This window comes from Protopterus annectens, chromosome 1.part1 (assembly GCF_019279795.1).
Source record: "Protopterus annectens isolate FY-2018-M chromosome 1.part1, PAN1.0, whole genome shotgun sequence".
NCBI lineage: Eukaryota > Metazoa > Chordata > Ceratodontiformes > Protopteridae > Protopterus > Protopterus annectens.
The window spans coordinates 824,611,920-824,636,464 of NC_056726.1; positions in this window are offsets into that span (position 1 = coordinate 824,611,920).

The window sequence follows — 24,545 nt, forward strand, 5'->3', positions numbered from 1 at the left end:
ACCCTGGTGACTATCACCCCATAAGCCTGACTAGCCTGGTCTGCAAGGCTATGGAGCGCATCATCATGGAACACATTAACAAAGACATTGGAAACCTCCAAACACTTGACCCGACCAAGTTCAGCTTTGTTAAGGGCAGATCATGCCTACTAAACCTGGTTGACTTCTTTGAGACAGTCACCAAGGCTATAGATGAGAGGAAGGTAGTTCACACAGCCTACCTTGACCTCGCCAAGGCTTTTGACACCATTCCCCCCTCGGGAATTATGGAAAAACTCACCAGCCTGAACATAAACCCCTACGTCACGAGATGGGTTGCCAACTGGCTTACAGACAGAACTCACACGGTAAGAATAGCGGACTCCTGGTCTAAACCAGTCACAAGTGGTGTCCCACAAGGCTCAGTCCTGGGACCCCTACTGTTCGGCATGTACTTCTCAGAAGTACAGGTAAACACAGGAGGATTATGGCTAACCAAGTTCGCTGATGACTGCAAATTGGGAGCCATAATTGACTCTCTGGCTGACACGGACATTCTCCAAAAGGGCCTTACTGAGACAGACAACTGGTGTCAAAGTCATAGTCTCAAGCTAAATGCCAAAAAATGCATAGTCATCCCGTTTAGGGAAAAACAAAACACCCATGAATTACCACATAGGTGGCACCCCCCTTAATACAGAAGAGGTAATAAGAGACTTGGGGACCCAGGTAGATAGTAATCTCTCCTTTGACAATCATATTGCCAAAGTAGTTAGGAAATCCTTCTGTGTAGCCCATCTAATTACTAAAGAGTTCGCATCTAGAAATAAAGAGGTTATAGTGCCCCTCTACTCATCACTCATCAGACCCATCATAGAGTACAATGCCCTGTTTGGGATGTACCTCACAAGACACTTCCAACAGCTGGAAAGACCACAAAAGTACCTCACCAAGAGGATTACTGGTCTGAAAAATATGTCCTATGCAGCATGACTGGAAAAACTCCAGCTGTACTCAGTGGCATATCGCTTACTCAGAGGTGATCTCTGCCTAACTTACAAAGCCATGTCCAACTCAGAATTGATGGACATGCTCCACCTAAAAAAATCCAAGTTACTGTGAGCCACTCACTCTAGTGAGTTAAAACTCACCACAACAATAAATAGAACATGCTGGAGGGATAGATTCCTGTCACAGAGACTCCCCATGCTTTGGAACAAAATTCCTAACTACATCAGGCAGAGCCCCTCACTAACACTCTTCAAGAGAAACCTTGATGAGTGGATGGGTAACAGAAAATACACCCCTGGGATCACTTCATTGGCTCTTCTTGACAGAGGCTCAGTTAATTAATCAATGGGACGGCGAAAGCTGACACACTCTGGCTAGGCTTATAAATGCCCTCGGGCAGATAGCCTAGTACCTACCTATGAACCTAAGAAAGCAGCCAGAGCTATTTATAGCATATCCAGTACCAGTCTTTGTAAATAGGTCATGAAATGAATCCTGTCTTCCATCTCTCTGGAAAATTTTACTTATAACTCAACTATATAAAAGGGGACCTCAACAGAAATATTGAACTTTAACCCCATTACTATCTTCTCTCCCCTCTCAAAAATATTAAACAAAAAACTATCCACAAGCAAATTCTTCAATACTTCCTTCAATAAAAAGTCTTGACACCTATACATCATGGCTTTCACCCAGCACATAACACTACCAATGCCTCTTATCCTTCCTAGGCACCATTAACAAAGATAAGGACAATAGGAAATTTGTATCCTCTTTATTTCTAGACCTGTCTAAGGTTTTTGACACTGTATCACACAACAAACTCTGACACAGAATGTCTTCCTTTGGCCTCACACACTCTACTGTCACCTGACTCAGAATCTACTTGCCTGACAGAGAACAGTCTGTTAAATGGAGTTCCCAAGTATGCAACCAAGTCCATAAGGTTCAGGATCTTTTCCTGGAAGTGTTTGCATAGGTATTTTTATACCCCAAGCAGACTTCAAGGAGAAGAAAGAGTAATTGTAACATATGTTTTGGGAGGTAGTCAGTTGGCAGATTTTTAAAATTCCCTAAAGAGTACTCACGCAGAAACACTGGATGAGCAAATGGCTGCAATGAAACAATTCTTTTGAGCTGGGATAAAGGATCTGAATTGCCTAGACACAGTAAGGCCTTATTAAGTTTACTTCTGTTGGCTGCCAAAAAAGCAATTACTAGAAAATGGAAATCAAAGTATATACCAACTATATTTAAGGCACAGAATATTATAAAAGAGATAAAAGCACTGGAAGAGGGATCTTTAGAAAAGGGAAGGAGCAAATTATGTAGAAGTAAATGAAAATTGTGGGAACAATACATTTAGAATAATGTTCAGGAGGAGGAAGAATGAGGTTTATGGGAAGGCAGGAATTCAACTTTTTTTTGTAATGTTGGACTGAAAGTAGCAAAGAAAATGTGTGTGATATATAATGTATTTAAATGGAAAATGTGAAAATGGTTTGTATTCTTTTCTGTGAATGTATGTTTGCTTATATCTTACGTGCTAATTTAATAAAAGTGTTAAAAAAATCTGTTAAATGACACTGTACCGTATCCCTTTCCTGCCAGTTACCACAGCCGTACCCAACGGTTCTGTTCTCGATCCTCTGCTGTTTAATATATTCACCAACAATCTCTATAATTCTTGACAGCAAGCCTTTCTCATACAATATGCAGATGACTCTACTCTTATTTGCTCCTCTGATAGCCCAACCCATCTTCTACAAATACAAGAAGTTTTTAACTTTATTAAAAGCTGAATCCAGCATGCTCAATTGCTGCTTAACACTAAGAAAACTAAACTAGTCCTAATTTTCCCCATCACATAGCCTTGATAAAACTAACATCAAAATCACCTCCCTAAACACTGACACTGAAGTAATATCTCATAATAAATTGCTTGGCATCATCATAAGCTGTGACGGGTCCCTACTCTGGGACAGTAATTAAGGAACCTCAATCCTCACCACTGACACCAGTGAGGGATGTCCACTAGGAGCAAAAATGGATACTCACATTATTTTCAGATGAATATCTCTGCAACAAGCACAATTTCCCTTAAGAGCACACAGGGAGTACACTCCATACCTGGGTCTGGACTCTCTCACTCTCTCTCCAGACCCCAAGCAAGACTCCACACTGACCACTTTGGAGCTCTGTGTCTCTGTTCCAAGTAGCTGATACACACACTTGGATATTTGATTTACACACACACACACACACACACACACACACACACACACACACACACACACACACACACACATGGGAAAGACTGGCATAAATTTACCAGCTGTGCCCTCTCTGCTCAGACTAAGGTAATTAAGCTGCAACCAGTTAGCTATTCTAGGGTTATTACAAGGATACCTAATTATACTGAGTAAAATTAATACTAATACAAATGGTAGAGTTTGACCAAAGCAGCAAGGCTGTCAGAAGCGGCCACAGTGTCACTAAAATAAGCATAAGTACTCTCAAGATGTTAACAGTATTCACTAAAAGTCCAGTCATAATGAAAGGTATAGAAATATGTAATTATAAATAATAAAATAGAAATCATGAGAATACTGAATATCTAATTACAATAAACACCAGAGTTTCAATCACAGGAGATATAAAAAAAAATAACACAGTTGGATAGATTCACACAGATGTAGAAAAACAAATCTTAACTAATTTCACTATATTTTCCTGACTGACTAAAGAATTTGTGGTCCCTAAGTTACTTACAACAGCAAGGCAAGATGATGAGTGCTGAGTTGCTTACTACAGCAGGTCAATGTGAGTGGTGTGGATATGTGAGATATCTGTGAGAGATCTTTCCTGTCGGGTTCTGAAGAATAAAGTACTACTGTGAGAGTTCTATCATATCTCTTACTAATATCTAAAAAATCATTTCAATGCTGGTTATAGAATGACATCACATCTGGTCATACAGACTCAGAGCTTTGCTAATATCTGTTGCAGCATCTGAAAGCTGTAAAACAATTTCAAAAGCTTTCAACCTTCCTTGGTAGCACTTAGTTCACCCCTAAGGACACTATTGTAAGATTCCTAGCCATGGTTTCCCCAGACATTTTTGTCTCTGGCTGTACTCAGACCTGTAAGATAAAATCTTTATGGTCTACACCAACCCATTTAATTTTCACCCCGATTTTTCAAAATTAGCTGGACTAAGATTAACCTTTTTCCTTCCAGAATTCTCTGTTAAAACATATACATTTAATCAGTTATAATAATACTGTCTGACATACATGAATATCTCTTTTCTGTGCAGCAGGACCCACTGTTGATGTATTTTTAACACAAGCAACTTTACAAATACATTTTTTAACACAAACATCTGTACAAATCAGTGTAATAGTCAAATGACATAAAATTCTTTACAAAACTCCAGCAAGTTATACTGGCATATGTTACACATGCACTGCCCTGATCTCCTTGGCACAGATGGCACTACTTCATATTATCACATCTCTCCCCCCTTTGAAGACTCAAGGTAGTTTTTCAAGTGACCCTGGAAAATATTGCTTGAGAGAAATGGGTCTATATGGGAACACATTAACCTATATCCTATCTTGAGAGTCCATCTGCATTGACATTACTGACCCCACTATGGTGCTGCACTGTCATGTCATATGCCTTCAACCCTAGGCACCACCTTAATAACTTGGCATTTTGCTGGCTAGCACAATGTAGCCATGTTAAGGGATTGTAATCTGTAACCACAGTGGCTTTCCTTCCATAGAGATAGGGATGACATTTTTGCAGTACCCATACTATGGCTAGACCTTCTTTTTCTACCGCTGCATGACATTCCTCCCTGAGTTGGAGTCTAAGGCTGAGATATACATCTGGATGCTCTTCTCCCTCTGAGGAAACCTGGCTGAGTGCAGCCCCCACCCATGATTTGAAGCATCCACTTACACCACAAATGATTTGATGTAATCTGGATGGCTAATAACCCAAAGGGTCCTCTCAAAGCCCCTTTAAGCTTTTGGAATGCCTGCTCACAGGCTGGTGTCCAGACTACCTTATATGGCCTGTTTTTTCTCATCAGGTCTGTGAAACGAGCAGCTATTCTACTATAATTGGAAACAAACTTTTTATAGTACCCCACTGTCCCCAAGAATGCCCTCACATGCTTTTTGGTAACAGGGGCAGGCCATGCCTGAATAGCTTCCACCTTGGCCAGTTCTGGCCTGATCTTACCACTCCCAGCTCTATATCCCAGGTAGAAGACCTCTGCCATACCCACCTGACCCTTATTGGACTTACTGGTCAACCCTGCCCTTTGCAGTCTCCCCAGGACCACCCTGACATGCTGAAAGTGCTCTTGCTAGGAATGGCTATAGATAGCAAAGTCATCCAGATAAATATGGGCATATTCTCCTGCTCCTGCTAGGATACCATCTGCCAACCTCTGGAAGATTGCTGGGGCATTTTTCATCCCAAAGAGCATCTTTATGAACTTGTATAATCTGAAGGAAATCACAAATGCTGATCTGTCTAGCAGTGGGCGTCAAGGCACTGCCAGTAGCCCATGGTCAGATCAATAGTGCTCAAAGCTCTAAGTCTTCATCTGTCCTAGGTAGGTAATGAGGTAAGGATTTGACTCTGTGTGACTGTTTATTTTTCTGTAGTCTATGCAGAACCTGGTGCTGCCATCTTTCTTTGGTACCAGCATGACTGGGGAGGCCAAGGGACTGCTGGACTCCTGGATTACCTCCAGTTCTAACATATCCTGTATTACCTCCCTCAGAGTCTGTCTGACTCACTCAGGTACCCTGTAAGGGGCCTGCTTGATAGGCCTTTGGGGTCCTGTATCCACATGGTGCTGCACCAGGTGGGTGCACCCTGGTTCCTCAGTGAACATGCCCCCAAACGTCTATAACAATGCTCAGATTTCTCGACCTTGTGTAAGGGATAGCCACTGGGACATTGCTACCTCCTCCACTGAGGTGGCAGTCCAAGCCTTACTGAGGAGATCATTCACCAGATCCCCCTCAGACACCTCCTGCCATCAATTACAAATGCTCAGCACCAGAGCCTCCCTATCATGGTAAGAATGGTTTCATACTGTTAACATGGTATAATATGTGCCCCTTCCTCCTGCCTAGCAGGTTTACTATATAATTAAGATCACTAATCTTCCTTACCACTTTGAATGCCCCTTCCAAGCTGCTTGCAGCTTATTGCATAGGACAGGAATGCCACAGCATACTCTCAGGCTTGAGCATTCCTGTCATACCAGACCTTTTTCTGCTGTTGGGCTCCTGCCAGGTTCTCCTGGGCCAAACCCATGTGCTCCCTAAGCCTTGTCCTGAGGTTTAGGACATATGCCACAACAGACTCCTTATGGGATTCACACACCCTCCCACTCAGCATGAATTAAATCTAAAAGCCCCTTCACCCGATGTCTATACAGCAACTCAAAGGGTGAAAAACCTGTGGATTCTTGGGCTACCTCTCTGTAAGCAAACAACAGTGGGGCAAATATTTGTCCCACTCTCTCATCAACTGGTTTGCAAATGCCCATAGCATTGTCTTTAGTGTAGAGTTTAAGGTGTCCACAAGACCATTAGTCTGGGGGTGGTAAGGTGTCATCTTTAGGTGCTTCAACCCACAGTGCTTCCAAAGACCAGCCAGCAGGTCTGACATGAAATTGGCACCTCTGTCAGTCAGCATTTCTCTCAGGAAACCTACCCTGCTGAAAAAAAAATTGCCACCTTCTCTGCCTTGATGGAGGAAAGAACCACTGCCTTAGGGTATCTAGTAGCATAATCTACTACCACCAAGATATACTTCTTCCCTGTGGCACTTGGAGTACTCAGAGGCCCCACAATATCCATAGCTACCCTCTGAAATGGCTCTTTAATCACAGACAAAGGCATCAAATGAGCTTTGACTTTCTCTCTTGCCTTGAATACCTTTTGGCACTGCTCACAACTCCTGCAATACCCTGTTACATCCCTTGCAATCCCAGGTCAATGAAAGTTCTGCATAATATGTCACTTGGTATGCTTTATGCCCATATGACCTCCAAAAGGAATGACGTGGGCTATGGCTAGAAGTACCAGATGGTAGGCTCTGGGCACGACTAAATGCTGTATTACCTCACCCTGTAGGCCTCCCTCTGGGGTCCACTCTCTGTACAGTAACCCTTTGTTGTAGTATATAGACTCATCTTTTCCCTAAGAATCAGGTGCCTCCTTAGCTATCTCCCTCAAGCCTCATAAGGTAGGGTCCGAAAGATGAGCCTTTTTCAACCTTTGTGACCCTTCCCAGCTCCCTTTCCACAGGAAGCCTGGCATCATCTGACAGCCATGCCTCACTGTCAGCCTGTGTACTGCCACTCACCTCTGTCCTTGCATTCACCCTGTCCACGAGAACATCAGTACCTACCAGCAGCTGTGGCACACTTTCAGGCTCACTGCTACAGGGTAGCTCCCTTCCTGAATGAACCACATCACCAGCCCCAGCTTCAGAGTGGGGTCTTTCTGGGTCTCCCCTAGGCTGCCAGACCAGCTCCCTTTCCACAGGAAGCTTGACATCTTCTGAGAGCCATGCCTCACTGTCAGCCTGTGTACTACCACTCACCTCTGTCCTTACATTCACCCTGTCCACGGGAACATCAGTTCCTACCAGCAGCTGTGGCACACTTTAAGGCTTATTGCTACAGGGTAGCTCCCTTCCTGAAAGAACCACATCACCAGCCCCAACTTAAGAGTGGGGTCTGTCTGTGTCTCCCCCAGGCTGCCAGACCCACATGCCTGTCTCTAAGCCTGAATGCATGTAACTGCATGCACACAAGGTACTGGATTATCAGAAGCATTCTCTATCAAGACATCTGCAGGGATATCCTCAAAAATATCTACCTGCTTGCTTCCTTTTTCACCCTCCCACTCAGGGTGAACACTGGCCAAAGGTATTTGGAATGGGGTCCTTCCTAAAGCTCTGACTAGAGTGACTGCCCAAGCAAGTACTGCTTCTCTTTAACCACTGCTGGCTTCACAATGGCTATGTCAGAGGCTGTGTTTTTCTTAGCACTGGCCTGTCTTCCATCCACTAAGATAGTATACAAACTTCGGTGATAATTTGGTACCCCTGTTGTCTCCAGACAACTTATCACTGGCATGCTGTTATTCCCACTTGCTGGCTCCCTCACCTTTTGTTCCACACCTTGCTTCAGTGGACATTTGTATGCTACATGGCCTCTCTGGTTACATTTAAAACATCTAAGCCTTGATCCTGGCCTTGTACCTGAAGTAGTGTCTTCCCCTGTTACTGGTGGACACTGTTGTGGTGGTTTAGGCTGTCCACCATGGGTTCCCTTATATCCATGTGCAGCACATGGTATTCCCTTCTTGTGCAGTGGTGCCCTGCTTGCTAAATAGAGATTCCCTTTTCTCCCAAGCTCATCTGCACAGTTATACTTCCAGTCTGCCAACCAGATCCTTATGTCCTCAGACAAAGTGCTAAGGGCTTATCCCCTCATCAAAAGGTCTGCCAGCCTTTCAAAAGTGGTGACCTGACACCCAGTCACCCATCTATGAAAATAAGCAGTTAACTCAGCAATATGATCACATGCACTGTCATCCACCTTGTGTTTATGCTCACAAACTTTTTTCTGTAAGCTTCAGATGTTAATTTAAAAGATTCTAATAAACACTGTTTAACTGTATCATAGTTTAAGCAATCAGTATCAGCCAATTTAGAAACAGCAGTTACAGCTCTACCATGGAGTAGGGGGGTCAGGAACCATACCCAGAGCACTTGGTCAGCTTTATACTGTTTACATACTTTTTCAAATATATGAATAAAACTATCAAAATTATCACACTCTGTAAACTGTGGAAGAAATTTACTGACCTTTATTGCTTCTGGGGTTCAGTTATTCCCTTCCTCATTACCTCCATGACCCATGTGAAGAGTCAGCATCTCCCTCTCATGTTGATGCTGCTTCTCATTTTTTTTCAGCCACCAAATGCCACATTGTCTCTGCTGATTCTAATTCCAACTGTTGTGCCTGCTGCAGTCTCTCTGCTGATTCTAATTCCAAATGTTTGGCTTTCAGTTTAGATCTTTTTAACTCCAGATGGGTTTTTAAATCCTCTGAGGAAAAGCTGAACTGTCCTGTTTCTGAAGGCTGCACATTCCCATCACCATACTGCTTTTTGGTCCGTGTTGCAGCTGCAATTAAGGCTGAAATAATTTCCTCTTTAGTCAGGTTGGCATGCACCAGTCCTTTGGCTTTGCACACCTTGGCCAACTGGTTCTTTGGCATCTTGCCATAATCTTCTGCTGACATCTTTGCCTGCTTTCCCTGACTAAATTAAGCTGACAAAAATAAATAAAACTGGTGTGAAAATGAAACTCTGTATGTTTACCTTGTGGATGCTCAGAGTACACACACATATTCAGTGACAACTGCCCACAGGCTACTGAAGTTCAATTAATATCCCACCCAGCTGGCACCAATGTGACAGGTCTATACTCCAGGCCAGTAATCAAGGCGCCTCAGTTCTCATCACTGACACCAGTGAGGGATGTCCACTAGGAGCAAAAATGAATACTCACAGTATTTGCAAATGCAGCTCTCTGCACCAAGCACAATTTCCCTTAGGAGCACACAGGCAGCACACTCCATACCTAGGGTTGGACTCTCTTTCTCTCCCCAGGCCCCAAACAAGACTCCATACTGGCTACTTTGGAACTCTATTCCAAGTAGCTGATACACACACTTGGATATTTGATTTTCATACACACACACACACACACACACACACACACACACACACACACACACACACACACACACACACACACACACACACACACACCATACCTCTCAACCTGGAAACATCAAAAATCTGGACAAGGCCCATGAAAAATAGGTACAAATCTCTATGCTGATTAACATGAAATTTGCATACATAATTATGTAACCTCGTCCACTCCAACGGGATTGTTGGATACCAGCTTTCAAATGCAAACTGAAGAACAGACAACTAAAATATGGCACCAGAGACTCCCTGCAGCCATGGCTATTTTGCTCATTTACCATAAACACTAATGTGTGCATACTGCTTTGCTAATACAATGATTATTTGGATTTTATTTTTGCATTTTACAGTCCAATGCACAAACACTAATAGACATCTGGTAAACAAAACACTGTCTCAAAACGAAAATAGACTTGGCATTAAAACTTCTCTGCCATTGAAACTCACATTCATTGAAACAGCATTAAAATCCATACCACATTCAAAGAAAATGCATTTGGCCAGTGGTGGATAAAGATTACCTTTGGGCTGTTTTCAAATCATTGGCCCCTGCACATAAAACAAGAAACATACATGCTTTATTTGATACACCTTCCTGACTTTATTAAATTATATTCCTTGTATAATACAGCACACTTGTTAGACAGTGCATTTTACATTTATTGTTTGAACATTTTTCCAGTAGGCTGTCTTTGGATTCTACAAAGCCACTTCACAATATGTTAGAGAAATGAACATACTTCAGAAATCAAGCCTTGAACATATTTGCTTTCCAAATATCCAACATCTTGTAACACTAAATGTTTAGCATATTTATATGGCTGCCACTGTACTGTGGCTGTTTCTATATATAGAAGAATACATGAACTTGCAAAACATGAATAAGAAAACATCTAGCAATAAATACTACCAGAAAAAAAAAAAGAAAACATCTAGCAGACACTGAAATGAATCAGTGCAACAATTTGGATGCCACTGGACCTTGTTGATGCATGTGACTGTTACATACCTGAACCTTCCCTGTTACTCCAAAGGTATCAACAATACATATGGTATTTGTTACTTTAATGCTAGGCTTCCTTGAGCTGTGTGTTATCAACTGTTAAATACTGAATCTGGGAGAACCCCTATATGCCAGACATTAAGGATGTTGTCCTGCTCTTTCACTTGAATTTCAACTTTGTGTTGGTAAAATGTTTACTTCAAGGAATATACATTCCCAGTAAAGATGGAACGACATGGGGCTTTCCAATTACTGCAGCAACATACATCAATGAAAGCTTTCAAAAACTAATATTTAAGGTTAATGATGGAATCTGTAAAAGAAAACTTTAAAATGAGACAAGTGCCATGAAACAATGAAGGGCAACATAGTAAGAAAAATTTAAGTTGCACTCCTGTTTTAACAGAAAGTGAGAGATTTCAGAATCCTCTTGAGTTTTACATGTTTCCCAAAATAAGGTACTAAAGCCAAGAAAACCTGCTTACTATAAAGCTCAAACATGTTATCAGCATCATAATGAAAAATGTGTAGTACGACAAAAGCAGTGGATAGTGGTTTAATGCAAGCCTGTTCCACTTCACTAACACTGAATGAGACACTAGCCCATTTTACACTAAATCAAAACAGCATCTAATATATTTACTTCACTGAGGAAATGATACAGTCCAAAACGGCAACCATCAAATTAAAAAAGATTTACCTTGGTGACAAGCTATTCAAATAGACAACCGTGCAGCTCTGGAGAAAGGCAGTGAATTTCTAAAGTTATTTTTTCCGTGTTAATTCTGTCACCATCACACACACACACACACACACACACACACACACACACACACACACACACACACACACACACACACACACACACACAGACACACAGACACACAGACACACACACAGACAGTCTCAAAATCATTTTTCCTTACTAGGTACCTTGACCAGGCACTTGTTTACTAGTAAATAATCTCTGAAATGGATTACAAGGGCAAACAGAGAATAAAGGATCAAGAATTCTTAAGCTGGAAATGGAGAGTGCATAAAGTTCATTTTTTTTTTTTAAGGGAGAGGGCATTAGTAGTGCAAACTAGTCACAGTAAACACTTCCTCAGTGATAATCTGTTAAGTCTTAAATAAAGGAGAACACTTAAATCAAGACTATGTATATTGCTAGGCAAAATCACACTGCATCATTGCAGAGATCGCCACATGACTGCTGACAAAACATTTGCTAAACTCTTCTTGGAAAGGATTTTTGTTACAGCTTTAAAGGATCGGCAATGGTAATTAAGACAAAATAATTCATATGGACCGTGGAATGCAGCAGAACAGTACAACAACATGTAGCACAGAAAAACTGCTTCACAATTCAACTTTTCCATAGCTGTACACACACATACAGTTCTTACTTCTCCGTTCAGCAGCCAGGACTCAGGACTCAGATTGATAAATAAATCCTCTTGCCTTCCAGCCCAACAGCCAGGCGAGCCTTCGAAATGCCATGAGGAGCGATAATACAGCCAGACGAGCCATTCCCGCTTGCAAAGCATTTAAACTAGCCAGAAATATGTGAGCACCCCATTATTTGGACCCCAAAACTCGGTAAAAACCGAGTAATTCGGGACAGTTGGGAGGTATCACACACACACACACACACACACACACACACACACACACACACACACACACACACACACACACACACACACACACAAGGCTGGCACAAATTTACCAGCTGTGCCCTCTTTGCCCAGGCTAACGTAATTAAGCTGCTACCAGTCAGCTCCTCTAAGGCTCTTACAAGCATACCTAATTATATTGAGTAAAATTTATACTAATACAAATGGTAGAGTTTGACCAAAGCAGCAAGGCTGTCAGAAGCAGCCACAGTGTCACTAAAATAACCATAAGCACTCTCAAGATGTTAACAGTATTCTCTAAAAGACCAGTCACAATGAAAGGTATAGAAATATTTAATAATAAATAATAAAATAGAAAACATGAGAATACTGAGTATCTAATTACTATAAACACTAGAGTTTCAATCACAGGAAAGGATCACTAGTGATATCTGCATTGCTTACTGTACTTATTTCCTTGTTTCACTTGAAAGAAAGTTACTGTTTGTCGTTTTTGCATTTAAGTTACCTGTAACACATTGCACTTATGTTACCTGGCACTTGCTCACTAAAGCAATTATATAAGTCAGCACTAAAAATTAAAAGCACTACACCCTCACCCCCCACTGGCCCTGGTTTTCAATTAAGGAATTCCAAATATTATTCTAGCATGTCCAAAGGTCAGTTGTCAATCTCCTCTCCGGTCCAGCTGGTGAATCTGGGAATCTTGAGGCAATGTTACAACTGCCTCATGTACACAGACAACCCTCTCCTCCTCCCAACAAATTCCAACACATGTGAGAGATGCAACCATATAGCCAAACTGGAGGCTAAGCTCTCTCAACTCAGTACTGGCATAATCAGTCAGGAGGAGAAGGAAACCACACTCACTACAATTCCAGTGTCACATAGACCTACCACGACAGCAAACCAAACACATAATCACACAAAACATACTCGGAGGCTCTAAATAAAGATCTGCCGAAGCAGCAGAGACCTCCAAAGCAGACACCCAAGCAGCCGCTACCCCAAAACAAAACACGTGCAACACATATCTCACAAAGCCAGTGTGCCAAACAGTCACAGCCCTTAAGACTAAACAACACACCTGATACACTTGTAATAGGTGACTCTATCGTCAGGCACACTGCCGTCCCGCTCACCAGGCTGAACAAGGAGAGGGTCATGGTGAGCAGCCTGTCGGGCGCTAGGATCCGCCACATAACACAAGCACTCAGGTCACTCCAAGGCAAGTACAAATATGACTCAGTCATTGTCCATGCTGGTGTGAATGACCTGAGACGTACCTCCCTGGACTACATGAAAAGAGACATAAAGGAGCTCTCTGAGCATGTAGCCCAGGCCGGTATGACCCTGACCTTGAGTGGCATCTTACCCTCACCAAGAATGATGCCACAATATGAAGACAAGATGATCAATTTCAACAATTGGCTTAAGTACTGGTGTCATTCAAAGGGGATCCAATGCCTGTCAGCTTGGGATGATATGCTCGACAAGTCACGATGCTTCGCTAGGGACGGCTTGCACCTGTCACCCCTGGGCTTTCGGATATTGGCAAAGGCTCTTTCTACCCCCATAGTGCCTTTTTTAGGCAAGGCTCAAAAGACAAACCCACCTCCATAGGTATCACAAGGGATAAGAAACTAAGAGTAATGCTATTCAACGCCAGAAGTCTAAACCTCAAGATGCACACACTCGAAACTCTCCTTAGCATGGAGAACATCGATATCTGTGCAGTAACAGAAACCTGGTTCAGGGCTCCCGAGAGCACCCCAGCACTACCAGGTTATACCTCATACCATGCTTTTCGGCCCCAAAACCTGGACCGAACCACAAAAGGAGGGGAGTATCGATATTCATCAAAGATACCCACACCTCCAGGTTGGTGGCAAAGCACGAAGCATCAGAGACTATCCATGTGCAACTAACAATGGGTAAAACTGCCTTCCAGTTTATAGCCTGCTACAGACCACCCTCCCAAACCCAGGAACCCCACTCGGCCTTCCTGAGAACACTGGAAAATATGAAGGTCTCTCCAAACACCATTATATTGGGCGACTTCAACTACCCAAACATAGACTGGGAGCATTACTCTAGCTCCAACACCCTAGCCCAAAGGTTCCTAGAATTTATAAACTCAAATGCTATGGAATAACTTGTTACCACTCCCACAAGAGGGGAAAACATACTGGACCTGATCATCACCAACATGGGGACTCTATGCTCCAGACAAGAAGTGTATCCCTCACTGGTAAGATCAGACCATAAACTAATCTCACTGGATATTCACATCCCGACCCCACCCCCTGCCCAAAAAAAACACAGTGAAAAACTTCTCTAAAGCAAATTTCACACTTCTCAAAACTGAGGTGGAATCCTTCAAAGCCCCCGGGCCTGTGGAAAATACAGCCCAGACCGCAGAATCCTTTGTAAATGCATTCTATGAACACCTTCAGGAATGCATGGATCATGCGATCCCAAATAAAACCAAGACCCAATCCTCCAAAGGCAGACGTCCTGTCTGGTGGACCCCAGCCATAAACAAACTATACAATAGAAGGAGGAAGCTACTAAATGATAGAGCAAAATCCCAAAAAGGGAAGGCATCACTGATCAGTATTAGCAAAAAACTACGGGCACACATAAAATTGTCTAAGGCCAGCTTCGAGAGAAAAATTGCACAGGACACTAAGGATAATCACAAGGCTTTCTTTAGTTATGTTAGGAACCTGGGTGGTAATTTCCAGATATGCTCAGAATTAGTCCAAAATGACAAAAATACACTGAACCCACAGACATTGCCAACATCCTAGCTGACAGGTTCAGCGCAAACCTCTCCCCTCCCACCAAAGGGCAAATATCTATCCCAGCAGAGTGCTGCCCCTGACATCTCAGATGCTCAGATAAGAGCCGCCTCTCCAAAGCAAAAAACACAGCATCAATGGGACCAGATGGTGTCCCGGGCTGCATCCTACATGAACTCCAAGAAGAGCTAAACCCAAACATAAAACTACTGTTCAATCTCAGCCTTACTACAGGATATGTGCCCAAAGAGTGGTGTACAGCAACAGTGGTCCCTCTCCATAAAGGTGGTGCCTCAACGGATCCTGGAAACTATTGCCCCATAAGCCTGACTAGCTTGGTCTGCAAAGCTATGGAAAGGATCATCATGGACCTCATAAATAAAGATATTGGGGACCTACAAACACTGGATCCTACCCAGTTTGGCTTTGTTAAGGGCAGATCCTGCCTCTTAAACCTGGTTGATTTCTTTGAAACAGTCACCAAGGCCATTGACGAGGGGAAGGTGGTCCACACAGCCTACCTGGACCTCGCAAAAGCCTTCAATACAATACCCCACTCTGGCATTATAGATAAGCTCACCAGCTTAAATATAAACCCCTATGTCACTAGATGGATTGCAAACTGGCTCAAGGACAGAACCCACATGGTTAGAATTCCTGGAGCCTTGTCAGACTCCAAACCAGTTACAAGTGGTGTCCCACAAGGCTCAGTCCTGGGACCTCTCTTGTTCGGTATATATTTCTCGGAGGTACAGGCCAACACGGAAGGACTGTGGCTGACCAAGTTCGCAGATGACTACAAACTGGGCACCATAATCGACTCTCCAGCCGACACAAGCATCCTCCAAAAGGGCCTCATAGAAACAGACAACTGGTGCCAGAGCCATGGCCTCAAGCTAAATGCCAAAAAGTGTATAGTCATCCCCTTTGGCAAAAACAAAGTGCCCACAAATTACCACATAGGTGGTAATCCATTAAGTACAGAAGAAGTAATTAGGGACCTGGGGACCCAAGTTGATAGCAGTCTCTCATTTGACAACCACGTGGCCAAAGTGGTTAGAAAAACATTTTATATAGCCCACCTAATCATGAAGGGATTCACATCTAGATCAGGGGAGGTCATCGTGCCTCTTTACTCATCCCTCATCAGGCCCATAATTGAGTACAATGCCCTTTTTGGGATGTACCTTACCAGACACCTGCAGCAACTGGAAAGACCCCAAAAGTACCTCACCAAGAGGATCAAAGGGCTCAAACAGATGCCATATGCTGCCCGGTTAAAGAAACTCCAGCTCTACTCAGTGGCATACCGCCTGTTCAGAGGCGATCTGTGCCTGACGTATAAAGCCATGTCCAACCTGGAATTAATGGACATGCTGCACCTCAGAAAATCCAAATCCCATCGAGCTACCCACTCGAGAGACTTGAACCTCAGCACTGAAATAAATAGGACATGCCGGAGGGACAGATTCATAACCCAGAGGCTCCCTTCACTCTGGAATAAAATCCCAGTCCAGGTTAGGCAGAGTCCCTCATTGACTCATTTCAAGAGGAATCTTGATGAGTGGATGGGAGATCGTAGGTTTACCCCGGGTATCACTTCTGTGTCACTGTTAGACAAAGGCACAGTATACTAACCTCAAAAAAGGGCATAGCAAAATAAATTTAAAATGGGTGGTGAAAGCCAAACACATTCTGGCTAGGCTTATAAATGCCCTAGGGCAGATAGCCTAGTATGAACCTATGACCCTAAAATAAGACAGTTGGATAGATTTGCACAGATACAGAAAAATACTTAACTAATCTCACTATATTTTCCTGGTTGACTAAAGAATTAGTGTTCCCTAAGACACTTACTACAGCAAGGCAAGATGATGAGTGCTGAGTTACTAACTAGAGCAAGGCAAGGTGAGTTGTGTGGATGTGTGAGATATCATGAGAGATCTTTCCTATTAAGTTTTGAAGAACAAAGTACTACTGCAAGAGCTCCATCATACCTGTCAATAATGGTTTACTATCATTATTATAAAATGGCAAAAGTTTGCCGTTTGCAATAACGAAAATAAACACTGAAACCCAACTCTCCACTCCTACACAATGCCGAACTAGATAATCGACACATTTGAGTCGACATTGTCACCCAAAACATCATGTGATAGCCATATAGGAGCTGATGTAAATCAAATTCCTATACGACAAATCACGTTTTTGCAGAGGGCAAGCCCTCCTGCACCCTCCTGTGGTCGGTTGTGCCCCCCACACCCCCTGCTACTAATATATTCCAGCTCTGAGATCGCATTACAGTGGGGATATGGATGAATTTCCACTCCTCACTGTACCGCAATCTCCGTACATATAGTCGAACACACTTATGCAAATGCACTAATGCATTCGCATAAGTGTCTTTGACTATCCCTACACTTTTCATTTTGTGCATGATATTCTGATTTTCGGCAGGATACATGTCAACAGAATGTCATTCGCACAAATGATAGTAAACAGTCAATAATATCTAAAAATCATTTCAGTACTGGTTATAGAATGACATCACATCTGGTCACCTGACTCTGGTACAATACATACTCAGAGCTTTGCTAAGATCTGTTGCAGCATCTGAAATCTATAAAACAATGTCAAAAGCTTCCTCCCTTCCAGGGTAGCAATTAGTTCACCCATAAGGACAATACAGTAAGATTCCTAGTCCTGGTTTTCCCAGACATTTTTTTTCTCTGGTTGCAATCAGACCTGAAAGATAAAATCTTTCTGGCCTAAACCAACCCATATAATTTTCACCCTATTTTTCAAAATTAGCTGGAATAAGATTAACCTCTTCCGTTCCAGAATTCTCTGTTAAAATGTATACATTTAATCAGTTATAATAATACTGTCTGACATACATATGTCCTTTTTGTCCAGCAGGACCCACTGTTGATGCATTTTTAACTCAAGCAACTTTACAAATACATTTTTAACACAAGTATCTGTACAAATTATTGTAATAGTCAAATGACAGAAAATTCCTTACAAAACTTCAGCTAGCTATGCTGGCATATATTACACATGCATTGCCCTACTGTCCCTGGCACCGATGACACTACCTCATATCATCACATCAGCAATACACTAAAATTTGACCTGCATATTCTAAATGCACTTAAAAACACATGGAAAGTTAGAAATGCTCTATAAAACAAAAACATTTCTCACAACTAATACTAAAGTAACTCTAGCTAACACTTATCTACTACCAACACTTCTGGAGCACCCAGCCTTATAAGCACCAAAACTCTCTAAAAATAATATACTTGAGCAATGTTTTAAACAAGATTGCATGTTTGTTGCAAACAAATCTAATCAAAGTCACCAGTGTAACCACCACAGAACACAAAAAGTAAGAAATTGGTTAGAATTACCTCACCATTTTACGTACACTCAATTAGTTACAGCACAAAAGATAACAAACAGTCCTTTAGTCTTTGCAGGTCTAGGTACAATTCTTCAAAATTGCACTCCATGATGTCCCTTAAGATAAAATAGTAAACAACTCTTATCATAAAGAAAAAAAAAATCTGCAGGAAACATACATTTAACGCAGTAGCAAAAACCGGGAACTCAGTCCCTATAACAATCAGGTCATCACCCAAGCTCTGCAGGTTTAAAACAAAAACATTCCTAATTCCTGGCTCTGTTTATGCACCATACGAGGCTACTTCAGTCCTATAATCCATTTTTCTCTTTCATCCCACCACCATATTCTAACCACATGTGTATGCCTTACCCATCTTTCTCGTAGCTATCCTCTCCCTTCACTTTCTCCAGCTATAATTATTTTAGTTTTCCTGGCTTACTATCTACCATCTCCTGTGCCACTACTGAAAATCTTACTTGCTATGCTATCAGACTAAATATCCTCCAAATACTCATTTGTAATTTGTAACTATCTCTTTCTTTACTAACTTTATACATATGCATTCTCTTTTCATGTATAACAATTATATAGAGAAAACTGTGTAGGAGCTTTGAAGTAGGAAAGCAGCTGAAATACTGTTAACAGGTATTTAATTAAATGTGTTGTTGTAAAGAGCGTTCATGTGGTGTAGTGATTATATTACAAAGACATAATCACTGTAGAGAGAGCTGAAGGTTAATGCTCTAGTCCTGCAGCTTAACAGGTCCCTCACAGCACTTAAATATTCACCCTTTTCTGACACTGGGCCAAAGGTCATTCTAGAAGGCACAATAGGAGCTTCTTCTCAACTATAAATATTATAATAAAGATTTATATAGTTTGTACTGTAACCAGAATATAGCTGAGAGAATCACCAGCAGTAGAAATTATTATAATCTAACAATTCAAAAGAAGTTTGTTTGTTCCAAATATTTTTTAAACCAAGAGCTTAATTTAAGCCTATCACCATAACTCTAGGGAAAAGCTGAACGTGCAAAATCTGATTACTGTGTATGCTGGTTACCATCCTAATATATTATCTGTCACATTAAGAATTTTTAAAGGTGTATGACTCACACAGTCATAAACCAGATGACTTCCATAACACATTTAACATATTTATGATTTTCCTTGGAGAAATCCTTGTACTTGACATCTCTATATAAATCTGAAAAAACTTTAACGATGCCACTAATAACCAACTCATAAGCCTAAATTAATAGCATGAATGTAAATAACCACATTTTCACTTTTGAAATAAAGACATTTTTTTTTCTTTTCATATGTGGAACACCTGCATATTCATCTTCTCCTATCCCATGTGGTGTTAGTGACTAATAGGTACCAAACGCAGTGGAGTGCATGTTGTAAAAGTCTTTTTGCATGAAAATTTCATCCGACTTGTTATGCTCAATCTTGTTTCATGGAGGAAGCATCAGGTCTTGCTGACCATTTTACCCATGACCTTTTAAAAAAGCCAACATTCTTAATCAGGTGTTGTGCTAACCAGATGAATTCTATCCAGTAATAACACAATACAGCATGTACTTCTATATTTAATGTTCATTATCCAAGAATAGCACAAGCCAAAAAGAAAACATAAAAAATATTTCACCACATGGGGTAAAGCAATAATTCTTAGTGAAAAACTGCTTATTTATTTAAATGATTCAGAGTATTTTGCAATTCGGTGCAGAGGGTTTAAGACTGGACTGCTAATGAGCTTTATCCTGCAATCCAGAGTCTGACTCCTTCTGTCCAGTCGGGCTTTCCTGACAAACATAAGCCGTGTGACGTTGAGCAACTTGCTTAATGCACTGCCCTTAGATCACTCCTGAAATAGATACACTTGTACCTGCTGGGCTTACTTGCCTAAAATGAATAAAAAAGTTACATTTCCTTAAAGCCCATTTTCATTCCATTTCTTTCCAAGGCAAATGCAGTGCTTTCTAATGGTGTATTTTGGGAACAGATAGCTTTTCTTTCACACTCACTCAGACTAACTGGAGATGTTACATCAGGGGCAAGAGAATAAATCAGAGGGAAAAGATGGCTTAGCATGCAACATGCATGAAAAGTGCAGCATATGGAAAATGAATAGAGTCAGTGAAATCACAAATATTTGGCTAGTTTACTAATTTTACAAAGTTAATTCAGTATTGGATACTGGTTATCTATACCTCAGGTTCAGCAATGACGCGAGTTACCCTGAAGTTAGCAAAATGCAGAAAGTGCATCCATTGTTTAGACAGTTTCCATTCTATTATGATGTTGTTGTTCTTCGTTCAGCTTTTCCCGGTTAGGGGTCGTCACAGCGGAACTCTGGTCCGCTAATGATTGGCAGTAGATTTTTACAGTGCCGAGGTGCCAACTTGATGCCCAACCTTCAACGAAGGCATGCCCATTTACGCATGGCTTTATAATGCCACTCGACCGTGGGGAGGACATGCAGACTCCACACAGAAGGCGCTCCAGCTGAGAATCGAACGGGAGAACCTCTTGTTGTGAGGCGACAATGCTACTGCTGCACCACTGTGGCTTTCCCATTCTATTATGATAATATCTGTTAATGCTGTGTTTTTCCTCACTTCATTTCTTGCTTTCTTTCCTTTTGTTATTAATTTAAGTGGTCATCAGAGTCATCTCTTGCATTGATTCTGTTATGGTCTGGCATTATTATAATGACGAGGAAATGACTGCACGGCTACAATGTGCTGCCCAAAAATTGTTTTCTCTTACATGACTTAAACACCTGCAGCAAAATGAACTCATGTTTTCCTAATTCTGTATATCTGCTGATCTGTATTACTTAGCCTATTAAAATAAAATCCCCAAAATGGCATAGAATAAGGAACACAAAACCAAAAGAACAATTCTACAAGTACCAACTCTTCAGAGAAGATGCAGTCAAATTCTATTTAGCACTTTCATTCTTTTTAATAATCCACACAAGAACTTTATCAGAAAGAATCTAACAAACTAAAACATACTGCGTAACTCATTCCCTCCAGTACAGCTCTTTTGATTATGTACCTTTAACTCCTAGTGTGCGTGGCTTGATTCTTTAAAAAATAAAGTTATCACCTTACAATTCTAACAAATACTAATTGACATAGGTCAAATATCAATACAATTGTGTTTGCCATCATGTATGCTTCAAGATAAAATATTCTAATACCTCATATAGGGCATGTTTTTTGAATTATTAATGCAAATATGAACAAGCAATATTTGACGCCTAGAGGAGCAGTAGGAGGTAACTGCAGATGCACCTGGAGGCGTCACTCGGATGTAATGGAGCCAAAACATCATGTAGCAGGCAAACAACCAATCAATGCCTGTCCTTAGATAATAGTAGGTTAAAAACGTGCGTGAACCAAAATTCTTTGTATCAGATTTAAGGCAGACTAGATGCTATTTAAAACTTTTGTCCTGACAAGAAACATTTAACATTTATGTGATCATTGAGTCCAGGGTATTTGTCAGCTTTTAACCTGATCTGCCAGCAAGATTCTCAGCACTCAAACTGTACCTATTAATTTCCTGAAAAGTGGAGCTTTATCAACGTTTGCTTAATTGTTTTATTGTAAATTTTTCACTGTATTCATCTTCAGTTTTGAAAATTTTCTTGCTTACTTGTACTGTGGAGCTTTTCTCCCTGGGCCTCCACTAAAAAAGGGCTTTTGCTCAGATGGACTATCCAGGTTAACAAATGTCAAATAAAATAAATAAATATGATCATTGACTGCAGGGTATTTGTCAGCTCTTAACTTGATCTGTCAGCAAGATTCTCGGCACAAAAGCCATACCTTACAATTCCCTGAAAAGTCCTCCAAACTGACAGCTTCCAGTACACTAAAACGGAATTTCTTAAAACAAGAACAAATCAATGAATGTTTTGATAATGCATTATTTTGAGCTTTATTTTTGATGGCTAGATTATGTTCGTAAATCATAGGTCTCTACTTTCCAGATTTTTACAGAATGTTCAGATTTTTGCCTTATATTTTTTGTGTGTTCCTCATAAAATTTTGGTTTTCTGGCAAATCAATGGCTAATTTTTGAAGATTGAATTCAGAAAGTAATGACAGACATTAGAGTTTTAGATTTCATACCCATCAGAAAATGCATGCTAATGCAAAGCCTTTCATTCTATCATCTTTATAAGTTTGTAAGAGCAATGTTTTAAACAAATCCCTATTTTTAGGCCTTTGCCCCCCCATTTTTTATAGCTTCATCAAGATTTCTTGCTGTAAGAGGTTGAGAGGTATGTCGTAAATTCTGTGGGTAAATTTTCTGAAAGTTTTTCCTAGAAGCATGGGCATGCTTTGCATTGGGCAATATAAAACCATTGCAAATGAGTTACACTTAAATCTTCTAAGGCAACAAAAGGATAGGTCAAGGGCTTGGATGTAAGTGCAGGAGGTGTTACTTATGAACCTGCATTGCTTGCATCTCCCTCATTTGAAGGTGCCTGGGTTGAAACGTCAAGTGTTTTTGGGTCATGAACCTCTTTCCAAAATGGACTTAATGTTCTGACAACAGAGACCTCCAAAGCAGAAATGCAAGCAACCACCACCACCCCCAACACAACCCAAATGACACATAGCCCGCAGACTCAGTGTGCCACTCAACCACAGCCAATAAGGCAAAACAACGTACCCAACACACTAGTCATAGGTGACTCTATAGTCAGGCACACTGATGTCCCACTCACCAGGCTAAACAAGGAGAAGGTTACTGTCAGCTGCCTGTTGTGTGCCAGGATCTGCCACATAACCCACGTACTCAGGTCACTCCACAACAAGTACAAATATGACTCTGTCATTGTCCATGTTGGTGTGAATGACCTGAGATGTACCTCCCTGGACTACATGAAAAGAGACATGGAAGAGCTCTCCGATCTTGTAGCCCAGCAGGTATGACCCTAGCCCTGAGTAGCATTCTGCCATCACCCAGAATGATACCGCAGTACAAGGACAAAATGATTGACTTCAACAACTGGCTAAGCTTCTGGTGTCATTCTAAAGGGATCCAGTATCTGTCTACCTGGGATGCCATGGTCGACAGACCACGATGCTTTGCCAGAGATGGCCTGCACCTGTCACCCCTGGGATTCTAGATACTGGCTAAGGTTCTTGCTACCCTATAGTGCCTTTTTTAGGCAAGGTTCAAATGACAAATTCACCACCGTAACAGGAACAGGCAAGCAAAGACTGAGGGTGATGCTACTCAATGCTAGAAGTCTAAATCTCAAAATGCACTCACTCAAGGCACTCCTTAAAATGGAGAACTTCAATATTTTTGCAGTGACCGAGACCTGGTTCAAGGCTCCAGAGAGCACCCCTGCACTACCAGGCTATAACTCATACCACACTTTTCGGCCATGTAACCTGGACCGGAACACTAATGGCGGAGGTGTGTCTATATTCATTAAGGATATCCACACCTCCAGGCTAGTTGCTCAGCATAATGCATCTGAGGTTATCCAAGTGCAACTAACTCTGGGCAAAACTGCAGTCCAAATTGTAGCTTGCTACAGATCCCCCACCATGCCCCAGGATTCCCACTCCTCTTTTCTTGATGTATTGGAAAATATTAGGGTTCAACCAAATACCCTAATAATGGGCGATTTCAACTACCCCGCCATTAACTGGGAAAACTACTCATGTACTAACTCCTTCAATCGACGCTTTCTGGAATTCATAAACTCCAATGCCCTGGATCAACTTATCCACACCCCCACCAGGGGCAACAATATCCTAGATCTAGTCATTACCAACATGAGTGACCGGTGTTCCACACCTGAAGTCAATGCCTCATTGGTCCGATCCG